We start from the raw sequence: 15,157 nt of genomic DNA, 5'->3' as shown, positions 1-15,157 counted from the left end.
GGTTAAAGTTGTCACGGCCCAAAAGAGGAAACTCAAGATATGCATGCTGCCAACAACAGACTTAAAATACTCCATACTGAGTCAGCAGCTGCCCTCAGTCCACTTCACTTCCAGCAGCATGGACGCTGTCACTTCTTAGGGATTGAGGTGTAGCAGCTCTGCTCGCTTTGAAGTCTTGTCTGTGCTACGGGCGATTTTCTATTTCACACTGACATAATTCTCCTTCAGTCTGGTATTAGCCTCCTTAGGATAAATAAATCTGGGTAATTCACCACATTAAAAAAAAGTATGAATGTTTAACAGGAGCGCATTAATTTTTATCAAACCTAATTGCTATTTTCCTGATTTGCACATTCAGTTATTTCATAGTTTGAAAGTTATCTGAGTGCATTTGCATTGCAAAGCAGAGCGTCTACTATTAGTATTCATGCAGCGGCCTGTTTTTTTTTTTGAGACTGTCTGCAGCATGAATGGAATAAAGATGCGTTTGATTTAGACAGAGGTGGCCTAACATTTGCACTTGTGTCCTCAAGCTGTGAAACTATTTGGCGCTGCACTATGATACGGCCGGAGCTGCTCTGAAGCTGTCTGTCAAGTGTAGAGAAAAGGAGAGAAGCTTTTAGGAGGATTTCAGCGGGATAGATAAGGTTCTCTAGAGGGTTTCTGATTCACCTGATGAGACTGAATGACGTATCTTGATGAGTTAGACTTGATGTAATTATTTTGACAAAGAATGTGTTCACTGATATCAGCTAATGAGCTGCTATCATGGGCTAGGTTTATTAAAATGACTTAGTTTATCAGGAATTTCAACTCTTAAAGTCTGTGTAAAGTAAGAATAAATATGTGTTCTGAGTTTGACATACCGCAGAAAAGTGTATTGTTAACCACCCTGCCAAATTTGAATGATTAAAAAGAAATCGCCAAATATATGAAATTAGGCTTCAAAGTTTTGTAAAAATCAGCCTCTTTCTCTGCTCCCAAACGCTGTGGGAGTGCCCGCCGAGTTCACTGAAACCCCGCCTCCTACCAAGTGTTACCTGTCAATCAAAGTCACCACCTCTACCAGAAACATGGACGCTACGTCTGAGAGCTTTCTGCTGCTAGCTCAGCTAACTGGCTAACTGTAGACTGTAGTAGTAGCACGCAGGGAGTTCCGGTCCTCTGAAATGAGGCCAACGCGGAAGTAACTTAGAACTGCATATCTATCAAAAGGCCACCAGGGGGCGACCGTTTTGGTGTCAAAAGGACTTCCGTCTCTGTACAAGTCAATGGAGAATTCACCAACTTCTCACTTGATTTCTAACCTCAGTAAACGTTTTCAAAATGTGTTTATGGTCTCAATCGCTAGTTTAAAGCCTTCTTCAATGCAGTATGATGTTCATTTGTAAAAATTTGGCCTCCCTGATTTTATATTTGACGATAAAGCAGGGTATGCATTAGGGCGTGGCTACGTCGTGATCGACAGGTTGATTGCCCAATGTCCTCGAGATCCAGCCCTCGCAACCAATTGCAACCTTTTCCGCCCATGTCCCCGTCTCATGCCCATATAAGTAGAATCCGTGTTTTTATTTTTCCCAGCATGCAGCTTTCATGCTCTCTACAGCAGCAGGGGCAGGTTTATGCTAATCACCGCCACGTGATTTTCAGACCACTAAATCCTGAACACAGAAATGTTGAAACACAGTTTGTGAAGCCTAGCTCCACAATTCAAATGTAAATGGTTGAAATGCTTTTTACACCTTTTTTAGAAATACATTTATGACTTAGTTAATGTGTTTAGAAGAAAATGTCTGAATTCACTTTACACACTTTTTAACTTTTTAAAATATCAAATACCAACTTTATTTTTTAAATTGGCTTGAGGAAAAGACCAAAAGTAACCCACACACTATGTGGAAGAATTTAGATGATGAGCTCTTGACTAAAATGTTCTCAGCACATGTTCCATCTGGTCTTTTCCTCCTCTGAGACTCTGAGTCTACACCTCTGAGAAATACTTCATCATTTGCAATGGTCACTGTGCCATAAAAATGATCAGCTTCTGAAAAGAAAGCATAGAAAACAGCACAGATGGGATTTACACAAGACATGAAGATGGTTGAAACTATTACAAATACACATCTATATATAACTAAAAAACAACTCTCACTTTTTGTACTTCTTATTCTCTTTTTTTTCTCCTATTAAATTCATTAGTATCAAATCCGACCTGAAAATTGTGATATAATCTGTTACAAGTTATAGTTTGAATCAAGTGGAACTGAACTACAGCCAAAACATATGTGAAATTAAGATCACCACTTTATACCGATGAATGATGTTTGTAATGTGATGAAGATGTGAGATGTGTTTCACACGTAGCCTTGTATGAGAACTGTTGATTGTTGTCTTACATTTCACCTCAAATATTTGAGAATCCAAAAGTGAATTTATTTTAAATATCCATTATATTTATTTGGTATATATATGAAATGTTCAAATATACTGTTGCACTCTTATATTTATATATTTATTTATCTGTAATATATAAGCATATATATTTCATGCTGCTGGGATGGGAATGCTAAACATAGTTTTGTTTTTGTTATATGCCATGACAATAAATGATCTACATCTATAAAATGGTGTTTGACATGTGATGAACATGTGATGGACATGTGATGAACATGTGATGGACATGTGATGAACATGTGAAATGTGGGATACAACTGCTTAATATCTGAAAAAAAACCATTTGCTTACATCATGATTTTTTTCATGTTGAAACACATGTGCCTTTATGTAACTTGTGAAGCACTACTTCACATGATACTGTATACATAAACAAGTAAACGTTAACATGCAACCATGGTTACAGTCCCAAACAAATCTGGTGAGAGCTGTAGCCTCAAAATGCTAAGAAGGCCTAAATTAAAAATAGATGTCAAAAGTGAAACTGAAATACCTCGTTTTTGTTGATCAAAACTAACAAACATCTAATGAAAAGAACAAATATGATGAAAATGTGGAGCCAGAATGAACACAATGAAATCTTGACCTGACTGTAACGTGAGGAAGAAAATCATCAGAAATGATCCTGTGATGAACAAGAACATTTCACATCACCCTTGTCCCTCAGTAATGACTGTGTGCTTAGATACAGTGTGTATGCCTGAAGCATGAGCAGCACTACATTTAAATGTGACTTTGATGTGTTCTTAACCCAAAAACTTTTTCAGATATCTTAACGTAAGTCATGTAAGGCATGAGTTTGATGCCTCTCTGCGGGGGTTTTGTGTGCTGCTCAGACCATTATTGCTCTCATAAATGTCTCTTCCATCTGCTGAAGTCAGTCATAGTATAATACAGCTATCCGACTGTGTAATTTGCCTTTGCAAAATATGCCCCCCCCCTTCACATTCTCCATCCCATTTCATGTCTACCCCTCCTTCTCTTCAAGTTTTTCCTCTTCCTTTTAATGTTGCCTCCTGGCCGGTGTTTCAGCTGCAGTGTTATCACAATGATGATGGCGTTGGGGGTGTACAAAGAGGGAGGGGGGGGGGGGTGATTTGGGGGGGTTGCTGGGCAATGAGAAGTGAAGACTGTGTTAGTGGAGTTTAAGCTGCTTGATATTATAATGGTCTGTCTTCTCACAAATCTGCCCAGTGGCTCTAATTCCTGTCAGCTCTTTTTAAAGATGTATTCTCTTTGTCCCTGCCCTAACATAACCTTTACTGTATTCATGGAGGACTCAAAGAGGAATCATACATCTTTTCTACAGTGATGGGTATGACTGTGTGTCGCTTACGAAAAGGCACATCTGAAATTTGATTTGTTTTTTGACATGAGAAATGTTTTCACCTGTGACTTCTTTACATTTTATTTGCAAAACACCTTAAAATACAACTGATTAAAATGTGAAATGACATGAACATGAACAACTTTTTCTAACAATTCATGTGATCATTTTTAAAAATTCATTACAAATCATTTGTGGTGTTTATCAAAACATTGGTTGTCTTACTGGGAATTATTCATGCACCTTTACTTTAGATTTTAACTTATTTCTCTCTTTTTTGTGAGGAATTGTAGTATATTTTAAAGACCATGTAAAGTGAATTCAGACATTTTCTTCTAAACACATTAAATAGGTCATAAATGTATTTCTAAAAAAGGTGTAAAAAGCATTTCAACCATTTAGATTTGAATTGTGGAGCTAGGCTTCACAAACTGTTTCAAGATTTCTGTGTTCAGGATTTAGTGGGCAGGTCTGAAAATCACGTGGCGGCATTAGCATAAACCCGCCCCTGCTGCTGTAGAGGTATAAATACATTCAGCACACACTACTACTACTACAGTCTACAGTTAGCCAGTTAGCTGAGTAAGCCGCTGAGTTAGCCGCTGAGCTAGCCACTGAGCTAGCCACAGAAAGCTCTGAGACATAGCGTCCATGTTTCTGGTAGAGGTGGTGACTTTGATTGACAGGTGACACTTGGTAGGGGGCGGGGTTTCAGCAGACTCGGCGGGCACTCCCACAGTGTTTGGGAGCAGATAAAGAGAATGAGTTTTACACAACTTTGAAGCCTAATTTCATATATTTGGAGCATTGGAATTATATAGGAAGATATACATCCTTATGGCTGGAAGAGCTACCAACAGGAATGCCATCATTTGCCAACAGACAAGAAAAGGATGCAGGACTTATTCACTTTCCATCATCACTGCAGATTAGAAAGTGACATTTAAGGTTACATATCTTCATAAGGATAGTGTATCCAGTAATCAGTAACATTGGCATGATAAATGATCCTCACATATAGAATCAGTCAGTTATTCAGTTATTGGATCCAGAAAATCCTCTTTGTGGAGTTGAGCCTTGTTGCTGGTTGGAAGCAGTTCACATTGACTTTAACATTCAGTCATTTCAGCTTAGTTTAGGCCTGGGCTTAAACTGGAATAAAACTTTAAACCAGCAGCCTGCATTGAATGAAAGTTCTGCTACATGCATGAATCATGTGAAGGAATTTCTCATTTGAGAGTTTAATTTCCAGGATGAAAATGTTGTCACCTCTCAAGTTTTTTTCATATTGATCATTTAAAACATAACATTTGATTATAAATAAAGATTTATGATTATACCCATTGCAGCTTTTTGAAGGATGAAGCCTTAGCTTGGTGCTCTAACAATTCCCCTTCTGAATCCACATTTAAAAAATCCACAGGGCTACTTGATACATTTTACTACTCTCCTTTTCCAAAGTTATTAAAGATTCAAACAGTAAGAAATGAAAAGGAGAGAGGACAAAAAACTGTTAGGCTCCACTCTCCATACACTCCTCCTCCTCTAATCCTCCCTAAAGGTGCACAGTTACTAGAACGCAACATTGAAAATCATCTTTTAACACATTTTACAAATATAATATAAATGAACATTTCTGCATTTTAAGCTATCCACATATATTTTAAGTAAAAATAATCAATTAACCATTTACACATATGCAGATATGAACTACAAATACATCAATATAAGTAATAATATGTATAAATGAGCTCTGCTGGGTTCTGTACAGATGACTGTACAGAACCCAGCAGCAGATGAAATAAAACCTGCTGTAGATAAAAATAGACAAATATGACAATGACTTTAAAGAACACATTAACACCTCAAAGAGCAGCTGCAACTTTCTTTCTCTTTTTTGCAGCTTGTTAGAACAGGAAATGGGTCTATCTGGCTCAACACTTCCACCTACATTCACTAGATAGGGTGCTACTGAGTAAGGAGCAAGGCTTTTAAAGTCTGTGTAAAGTAAGAATAAATATGTGTTCTGAGTTTGACATACCACAGAAAAGTGTGTTGTTAACCACCCTGCCAAATTTGAATGATTAAAAAAAAATCGCCAAATATATGAAATTAGGCTTCAAAGTTGTGTAAAAATCAGTCTCTTTCTCTGCTCCCAAACACTGTGGGAGTGCCCGCCAAGTTCGCTGAAATCCCGCCCCCTACCATGTGTCACCTGTCAATCAAAGTCACCACCTCTACCAATGGACACTACATCTAAGAGCTTTCTGCCACTAGCTTGGCAGCTAACTCGGTGGTTAACTCAGCTAACTGGCTAACTGTAGACTGTAGTAGTAGTAGTGTGTGCTGAATGTATTTATACCTCTACAGCAGCAGGGACGGGTTTATGCTAACGCAGCAGTGATTTTCAGACCCGCCCACTAAATCCTGAACACAGAAATCTTGAAACACAGTTTGTGAAGCCTAGCTCCACAATTCAAATCTAAATGCTTGAAATGCTTTTTTAGAAATACATTTATGACCTATTTAATGTGTTTAGAAGAAAATGTTTGTCATGTTGGTCTGTTTTCCTCTCCTGCTGGGTGTTCAAGTGTTCTTCTAACTTGAGCAGTGTCACTGATCTGTACTATTTATTACATTAATAACTGCTTTTTGCTATAATTATAATGTGATTATTTAATAATGACTGTATTTGGATCATCACTAAGCACTAATGCTGAATTAGTTTTGATGAATGCTCGCTCACTCTCGTGCTTTCAGTCGATAATCACTCACTCATTTTGCATCCTTGCATGTCTTTACTGAGGAGGCACAAGACTAGTAATTCAACATGAAGTACTGGAGTGCTTCATTATTGTTCACTGATGCCTATTCATGTATGCAGACTGTAAGAGAGAATTACATCTGAATGTGTAACAGCAGCAGTGCACCTACACATGCTGTACTGTAGAGGGCTTCACTTCTGCAACCAAATAGAGCAAATATAGTCTCCCAGATATTAACCTGAACCTAACTGGTTCCCTTGTTTTCTTATGTGTTTGAATAAGATTGTTTCCAGATGTTTCCTTTTTTTAAATTCTTGCTTTCTAGAATAACAGCACCTGGTAACTATGGTATCATTACAGTAAAAGAAAGATTGTGGATAAGGCAATAAAGTATGGCTAAAGTATGGTTAGGATTAACAACTATACCCTTGTTTAAAAGGTAAAAGTTTTCTTGTGAACAAATGAAAGTTCTGTTCCTCATCAAACACATATTTAGTAGGGGTGAGTTTCATTTCTATGATATTAAATCATGCTTCTTGATGTTTCAGTGCTGAAAGTTGGCTCTGGTTATGAGGAGCAACATCGTCCAAGATGAACTTAATTGGCGAAGTTACAAAACCACAGAAAGGTTATCTAAAGATACTCTTGAGGTAATATCTCATAGTCTAATCTGCAGTCACATGAATTATTGGTGTACAATGAGAGCCAATGCAGCTCAGAGAGTGTGAGGAGACTGTAAATCATACTGAACAAGGCAAGAATGGTGTTAAGGTTTGAAAAAGGAACTACACATTATAATAGGATGGACAAGAGTAGTGGAACATGTGGAACAACATTCCATTGCAGTCATTTCAATTAAATTCAAAAGATTAAAAAGTCAGTTAGGATTAAAGACAAACATTATTAGTATGTGATAAACATCAAGTTAACATGAGAATAAAGGTCCATTTATGCTCAACGTTAAATACGGACCAAGATACAGACGGAGCATTCTGTCTGTGCTTCCTGTTTATTTCGTCCATATTTCTGCACGTTTCCATAAAGCTTACAGATACGGAAAGCTTGTGCGAGCTGGTTAGAAACTTTAAACATATGTTTTTTGTCTTTTATGCAAGAGGAACATTATCAATATCTCCTCCACAGTCGCCATGTTTGTTTTTGAGTTTGCTGTTGTCATAAACGTTTGACTCAGTGCTGCCCCCTGGTGGATGTATTGGTTAACATCCATGCCAACGTAAAGGATGCATGGAAGTATGTGAGCAGTGACGGTTACATTGTTTGAAAAGGACGTTTATATTTTCAGACATAGATTGAGCATAAATGGGCCTTAAGAGATACAAGTCATTATGTTAATAAAAACTGAAATGGGAACTGTTAACATTATGGAAGTGATTACAATAACTCACTCAAGACAAGCATGGACAGAGAGGACAGATTTAAATGTAGTTATCATCACACTATTGTACTGTACTGTCAATAGGTTTGTAGAGTATTGGTATAATATGTGAAGGTATGTCAATAAATATGTGTATATGAAGGTACATACAGTGTGCCAATGTATGTAGGTTAAGTGTGTATGTAGACCTATATATGTGTCAACTATTATGCACTGAAGTATTTATTTATGATTGCATGCTAAAATGTGTTTAATGTGAACTGCTGGAAGATTAGCCAATGAGCTAAATATTGATCCAAATATTAAAAAATGATCCAAATATTAAAAAATGAATCAAACTAAAAAAATCAAACTAAAATGACTTAAATAAGAATGGAATTTTTTTTTTTTTTTTCTATGAGAACAATTTATTCATATAGTCATATAGTTATTTACTGTAATTACTGCCATCCATTAATCAGTTAATACAGCTGTTCATTAATATAGCTGTTTCTCTTTTTTGTTTGGTTTCTTCAAATGTACATGCAAGACTCTATATTTAATGTCAAGACAATCTTTCCTCTCTTGCCCTAATGGGTTATAGCTGTTAGTTGGGTAACCTGTTCATTATTCTACATAATGATGGGCTTTGACTGAAACCTTCACTTTTTGTTACATAAAATGAAAAATATATATTTTAAGAATCACTTCTACTTCAATCCTTTTTATAAAATGTAACTGGCATACAATGATCTGACGTCACATCTGGTGGATCAATCACGCTCCACACAATGCAAATGACCTCTGAAAGCACCTGAAGTAACATTTATATACAATACATTACAGCTTTAAAATACTCATTTAGCTCCAAATGATCACTTAAGTATTAGAAAATGTCTTTGGCTTCACATATAGAACAAACGAGGAGTTAAAAGCAAGTTTTCTGACAGGATTCCCTTTGAGCTCCAATTCAGGTCCAATGGTAAAGCAGCCATGGTAATAACTTAACATTAAGGTAAAGCAGCAAAGCAAATATTCACAATGGACTCTAAAGGTCTTTAGTTGAGGTTAATTAAACCAGCGTTTACTGATGGACTTTATGTTTGCATGAGATCCAGATGTTGATTTTATGGCCTCTGATAAAATGATGAGGCTTTGGCAGCTGTCCACTGGAGGTGTCAGAAAACTCTCATTCACTACTCACACAACCATCAACTGAGAGACAAAGAGAGAAACATCAAAATGCTTTTATGTGTGGGTGGTAAGCTGCTCTGCACTAATTCATATACATAATTCATCTCATTTACATCAACAGAATGTGGTACACAAAGATTTGTAAGAGCAGTATCGCAAATAACTTTCCACCAAGAAGACTGAACTACAAATGAGACGGAGCAAGAGAGATTTCAGTGTCTTTCAGCAACATCTAAAGAACACATGCATGATGCCAACCGCTGCCCTGAATTGATTTGAATTGGACAGACTGAGCTTGATCTCCAAAAAACTGATTTAATGTTTCCTCGCTCTCACATCTCCAGCAGCAAACACAGCAGGACAGAGTTGTCAGGGCTGAGGAAGAAAAGACCAAACCTGACAACTGAAGGATTCAGACTGACAGAGCCTGAGGCAAGCAGCCATTCTCATTATCCATCTGCCTCAATTTGCCCCCAAAAACAACATTTCTGTTGCAATTGTTTTCTTTTTACAAGCAAGTAGACATAAAAGATGTAATCTAATAGAATCAAATTACTGCTTTCTCTAACATTTGGGAAGTCAAATCTTTGTCAAACATTGGTTCCAGAAATAATATGCAAGTTTTCAACATAATAATAAGAATCATATAATTAGCTCCATTACCAGGCTCTCTCTGTGACTCTGTAGTGAGGTCTATAGAGCTTTTGGATATAGAGTTGAGAAGTGGTGCGAGCTGCTTTGGGCGCCCCTGGTTGCACAATTAAAAAGCCCATTCATTTCCCCCATATACAGTCTGACATGACTTGCAGTTTGAGCTCTCTTATTAGTTGAATCAGTATGAAACTATCTATCTATCTATCTATCTATCTATCTATCTATCTATCTATCTATCTATCTATCTATCTATCTATCTATCTATCTATCTATCTTCGTATCAAGTTCTTGATTTGCAAGCATTGTACGAAAATAGATTCTTAAAACTATAACAGACAGAAAATACTTAGATTTCAGTGTGTAGTTTTGTGTGTTGAACTGCATATTAGGTTGTTTCTTAGGTTGAGCTGCACACTACCAAATGACATAACCTTTTCAAAGACACGCCCAAACAATTAACAGTTACACTGCAGCTACTTTTATGAAATTATTGGCAAAAAATAAGATGCATGTATGTATGTATGTATCATTTTCCTTGACTGGGGCATAAATATAGTGGCAAACCTTCTGTCAAGCCTTTCGTAGGCAGAAACAGGAACGTGTGTTAGCATGGTGTCCACTCAGCCTCTTGCATCAGTGGTGACTTCCTCCTCATCCTCTGATGAAGGATACAAGGACAAGATCTGCGAGAAGATATTGGGTTAGAGTTAGGGTTAGGGTTAGGGTTAAACCTTTTTTAGTGTTGATGTACCAGCAGCAGGTAGATGAGTGTATTCAGGTGAACATATGAAATGCTTTTAAATTTTTCCTACGTGTCTTTGCACGATTACGATTTGTATCTTCTTCCTTGTTCTTTATTTAACTAAACACTATATTTTAACTTGTATAGGCTTACATCAATTATTATTTTTTGTTGATATCTATTTGATGAACTCTTTTTTTATTCTGTCTTTGTTTGCTGTGTGTTAAACATATGAAAAGATGATCAGGTAATCTCAGACACAAATTGCGCTGCACATTTTCAAGGACTATAGTCAGGAAGCCAGCACTGAAGTCGATCCAATGATGGCGGGTTTTATAACCCACTCCCACTTAATGCTAATGGGTTTGGAATAGCACTTAATGTGGTGGACCCTCCACGTGAATGGGCAAACACAGTCACAGAATGGAATTGAACCATGGAATTACATTTAACTGAATTCAGCCAGATGCATTAATAATAAATTGGATCATCAATACATTTTGCCTCATATATTATCTCCAGGAAGAAATAAAAGAAAAAACTAGAAAACTATTTCCAGATAAACAGCAGCATTCTAAGTCTCATCCTGTCTTTGATCATGTTGTGCAAATGGTGTTTGTATGGTTATGTATAGCTCAGTGTCTGTACAGAGTGAGTCATCTCAGCAGTTGTGGATGAACTCAACAGATTGATGGCATTGAGTATGTTTACATGTACATCAGCATGTACTGTAGCTCTCCTGCATATTTGAGCTCATTGTCACGCTGGGAAATGAATGCTTCTCTGTTCAACTTGGAGCCAGAAGGGAAGTCTCTGCAAAATTGAGTGGCACTTCTTGTTGTTCAGTGTGGAGCTGATACTACGAGAGTCAGCATGTCCAGAAAAAGAAACATTAGCCACACCTGAATGTTTTCACCCTGCAATGTACTGCATAAAAAGCTTCATGAATTATAAACATTGATTTATCCATGAAGGAAATTTTGGGAAATGCAATAAAACTGTGAAATTGCAGTCCTATTAAACTTGCAGTTTGTCTCATTCTGGCTTTCAGACAGCTATGGTTGTTTCAAATCTACTTTGTTTTACTCTGGATGAAAATGACTTGTCTGTGAACATGTACCCAGCATGTATTCTACTGCCCCATTGGAAATTTTCAATTTACCTGCAATTTGGCGCTGGTAGTGTTTTTTCTACACTGGAGAAAACAATTTGGCCCCAAACTGCTTCACTAAGCTGTTACAAACAACTGAAGAGAAGTAACAACTGTTCTCGGCAGTGAACTTTTTCTCCCACTGTGGATTGCAAGTACAAATATGAGTTTGTGCATGACGTCCAGAGATAAGGTGAATCAAGATTAAATTCTTATTCCACAGAAATTCTCTTATCAAATCTACACAGATAGCAAATAAAGAAAAGCAGATGGAGTTTAAAACTTTGGAACAGCTTGGAGGTGGGCTGTCAAAAAGAGGCTGCAACTCAATATGAGCAAGGTATCATTTATATACAGTGTGTTGTTCTGTCTGATGTTCACACTAAGGCTCATTCATACAGAAAACCATCAGTCTCTGAAAAGAGCCCTGCTGAATGTTCTAGACTCAAACATAGCTGAGTCACAGAAAACAGAAAATGCTGGAAAATCAGTCAAAAACTGTAATTTAGGATGTAAATGTTACTTGAAGAATTCACAGTACAATAAATATCCTGATGATTGGAAGGCCCTCATCTTCATCACTCCACTCTGCACAGTTCTAACACCTGTCCATCATCCACAAGAAGTGACACTGATGTGATGACAGGTCATAAAAACAGGAAATCACAGTGTAACCAAAACAGTGAGACATGATAAGATACTATATCACTTTACTGATTTCCCAAAGGGGACATTCATAATGTCACAGTAGCAAAAAACAAAAAGAACCTGAGTAAGTAGAGGAGTCTGGACTTGTACTTGAGTTCTAAATGGGACACGAAGACAAGGACAGAACATGAGATAAGAAGGTAAAATAAACAAACTCTGATTTGGTTCACAGGTACATTGGAGGTTGGTTCTTCAGAAGATATTATGTCCAATAATGGCTGACAACAAAACATATCTCATAATACTATTAGAATACTGTAGACTCTCAGTTATTTTGGTCCGCACTCAAGTACAATTTTTATGTTCAGATCATCCCAAACAAATCATACCAACCAGAGTCCCATTCATAAGACTCGGTGAGAATGTACTTAGCTCAATGCTAATGTCAGCTCACAACATGCAACATAACATGCCAATGTTTAGCTGGCAGAATGTTTACTATATAAATCAGGTACAGTTGATTAATGAGAATATCACTAGTTTTTCAAATATTAGGTCATAATAGTATTGTAAAGTATTGTCCACATTCAATTTTGACCTGAAGATGGTGCTAGATGAAATACCACCAAACCAATTACACATCATCCTGACCTGAACAGGAATGTGTGTACCAATTTAAATAGCTGTCAAGATATTTGACTAAAACCACAAAGATCAGACCTGATGATGGTGATTGAGGAAAAGTCAGTCAGGGTCACCAAAGTCAGTTTGGGAAATTTCACATCCTTCCATCCTGTAGTTGTTGAGATATTTCAGTCTGGACCAAAGTGGTACACTGACATATTGCCATCCCTAGAGCCATGCCACTAGTGTTGCTAAAAATACCAAAGCAAGTCAGTAACAGCAGCAAAGAGCCCACGGTTACCTGTGTTCACCACCGCTGTTTATTTGTTTTCAAAGATGTGTTCTCAGCATGAATGCACAGCTGCATTTTACCCTCAGTACTCTAGCTTTAAACAATAAGTGCTTTCGATGTCATTTTAAGGGCGATTTGGGTTGGCATATTTCTGACAAGCACCACTTGGTCACTGTGCTGCAAAGCGGCCATTGTTTCAGTACCACATTACCATCTGTCGCTGCAACAGAGCCAGCATCTGAGGCGACAACCCCCATGTTTAATGAATAAGGCTGCTTCTCTTGCAGAGCCTGAGCCATACTGAATGCATCTCCTCTCTCCTGAACATTCAAACAGCCAGGATGGCTCAGGGGCCAGACGTGCTCTTCAGAGCGTACCCGTTATCCGACCACCTCTCGAGACAAGCGTCTCAGATAAGCCCCGAGTGTTTGATGGGAAAAACGGTCTCCCTTCCTTTATCAATCTCAAACAGAGAGCTTTTTTGCACCATTATTCTGTGCTCTAACTGATAAGGTGTGGAGAGCCCAGAGTGGCGTGAAAGACATATTGTGCAGGCCTGCGGTCTGCCCAGATAAAATGAGACTGAACCACAAAGGTCAAAGGCATCTGAGAACACGCTGAATGAGTCTGTCTTCTGTTCACGCTGCTCAAAGGAACATCCAAGGATCATGTTTAATTCTAAAGCTTTATCAGGAAAGTGTCCCGTGTTCAGAAAAATGTTGTTAGTGCCTGATTACTATTTCACTTTCAATAATAGTGTTCTATTTAGGGAGCAAAAACAAATTCCTCCTTTAAACTGAGGATGTCAGTTTCCTTTCATGTGAATGATTGCAAAACCAAACAGTTGTCCTTAACTGTCCTTAATACTTTCAGTGAATAATGTAGTGTATGAGGAATGAGAGGAAAGTATTATGAAAGGATGAGTTCACAACCTTTCAAAATGTGTCTTAAAACAGCGGTCAGGAGAACAAATAAACACTGAAACCTGTTTTTCTCTTGGTGTAATGATTCCTCCTGTTCATACTGACAATTAGAAGATCACTTCATAATGTTTACAATGGAAGTGATGGAGGACTAAATCCACAGTCCTCCTTCTGTGGAAACATGGATTTAAAAGTTGATGTGAAGCTAATATGAAGCTTCAGCGTCCAAATGAGTCAAATCTTCATCTTCTATGTTTCTTCTAACGTTACAGTGTTTTTAGTAGCAAAGTCTTTTTGTTACTATACTTCCACCACAGCCTATACAGGGAGAGATGCTTTTTTCAGCCTTCATCAATTTCATTGAAAGCACAATTGAAGGAGATCTTCTTATTGCCAGTATGAACAGAAATGTGGTGAGGACAACTGAGAAAATGATTAGGACCATTCAGTACATGTCACATAAACACTGCTTGACCTCGGCCACCAGCATTGCTGTGCACTCCACTCATCCTCCTAATGGACTGTTTGCCCCTCCAGCCTCTGTGTCATTCAGTGCAGAATGGCCATGTTGTGCAATATCATAAAAAACATGGTTGCAACAAAGCTATTACCTAACCTGTATCAATAATATTAAAGGACAATGATGGTTTAAGGCACTCGAGTGAGGCTGATGTAGCTGTAGCCTCATCAGGAATTACAAAAGAATCACTGTCCCACCAAGAAATAGCAGATGTTTGATGAAGTCTGATTGGCTTCATTCAGCTACTGGCACAGATGTACCTCAGACCTAATCACTAGAAAAGCCCAGCAGTGACCGCTCATCATCAGACCAGCTTCAATTCAGAAATGCAGAGTGAAACAAAGAACAGTCTTACAAACATCTCTCATTCTCTGGTTGATCTGGTCCAGTAGTGACTTAACAATCACATAATCTAAAACAGAGTAGATACTAGTAGAAATGGGACAGTTGGAGCAGAGCAGGTGTAAAGAAAGAGATGTGACAATCTAG

This window comes from Scomber japonicus, chromosome 24 (assembly GCF_027409825.1).
Source record: "Scomber japonicus isolate fScoJap1 chromosome 24, fScoJap1.pri, whole genome shotgun sequence".
Classification (NCBI taxonomy): Eukaryota; Metazoa; Chordata; class Actinopteri; order Scombriformes; family Scombridae; genus Scomber; species Scomber japonicus.
This window is presented reverse-complemented; position numbering follows the sequence as displayed.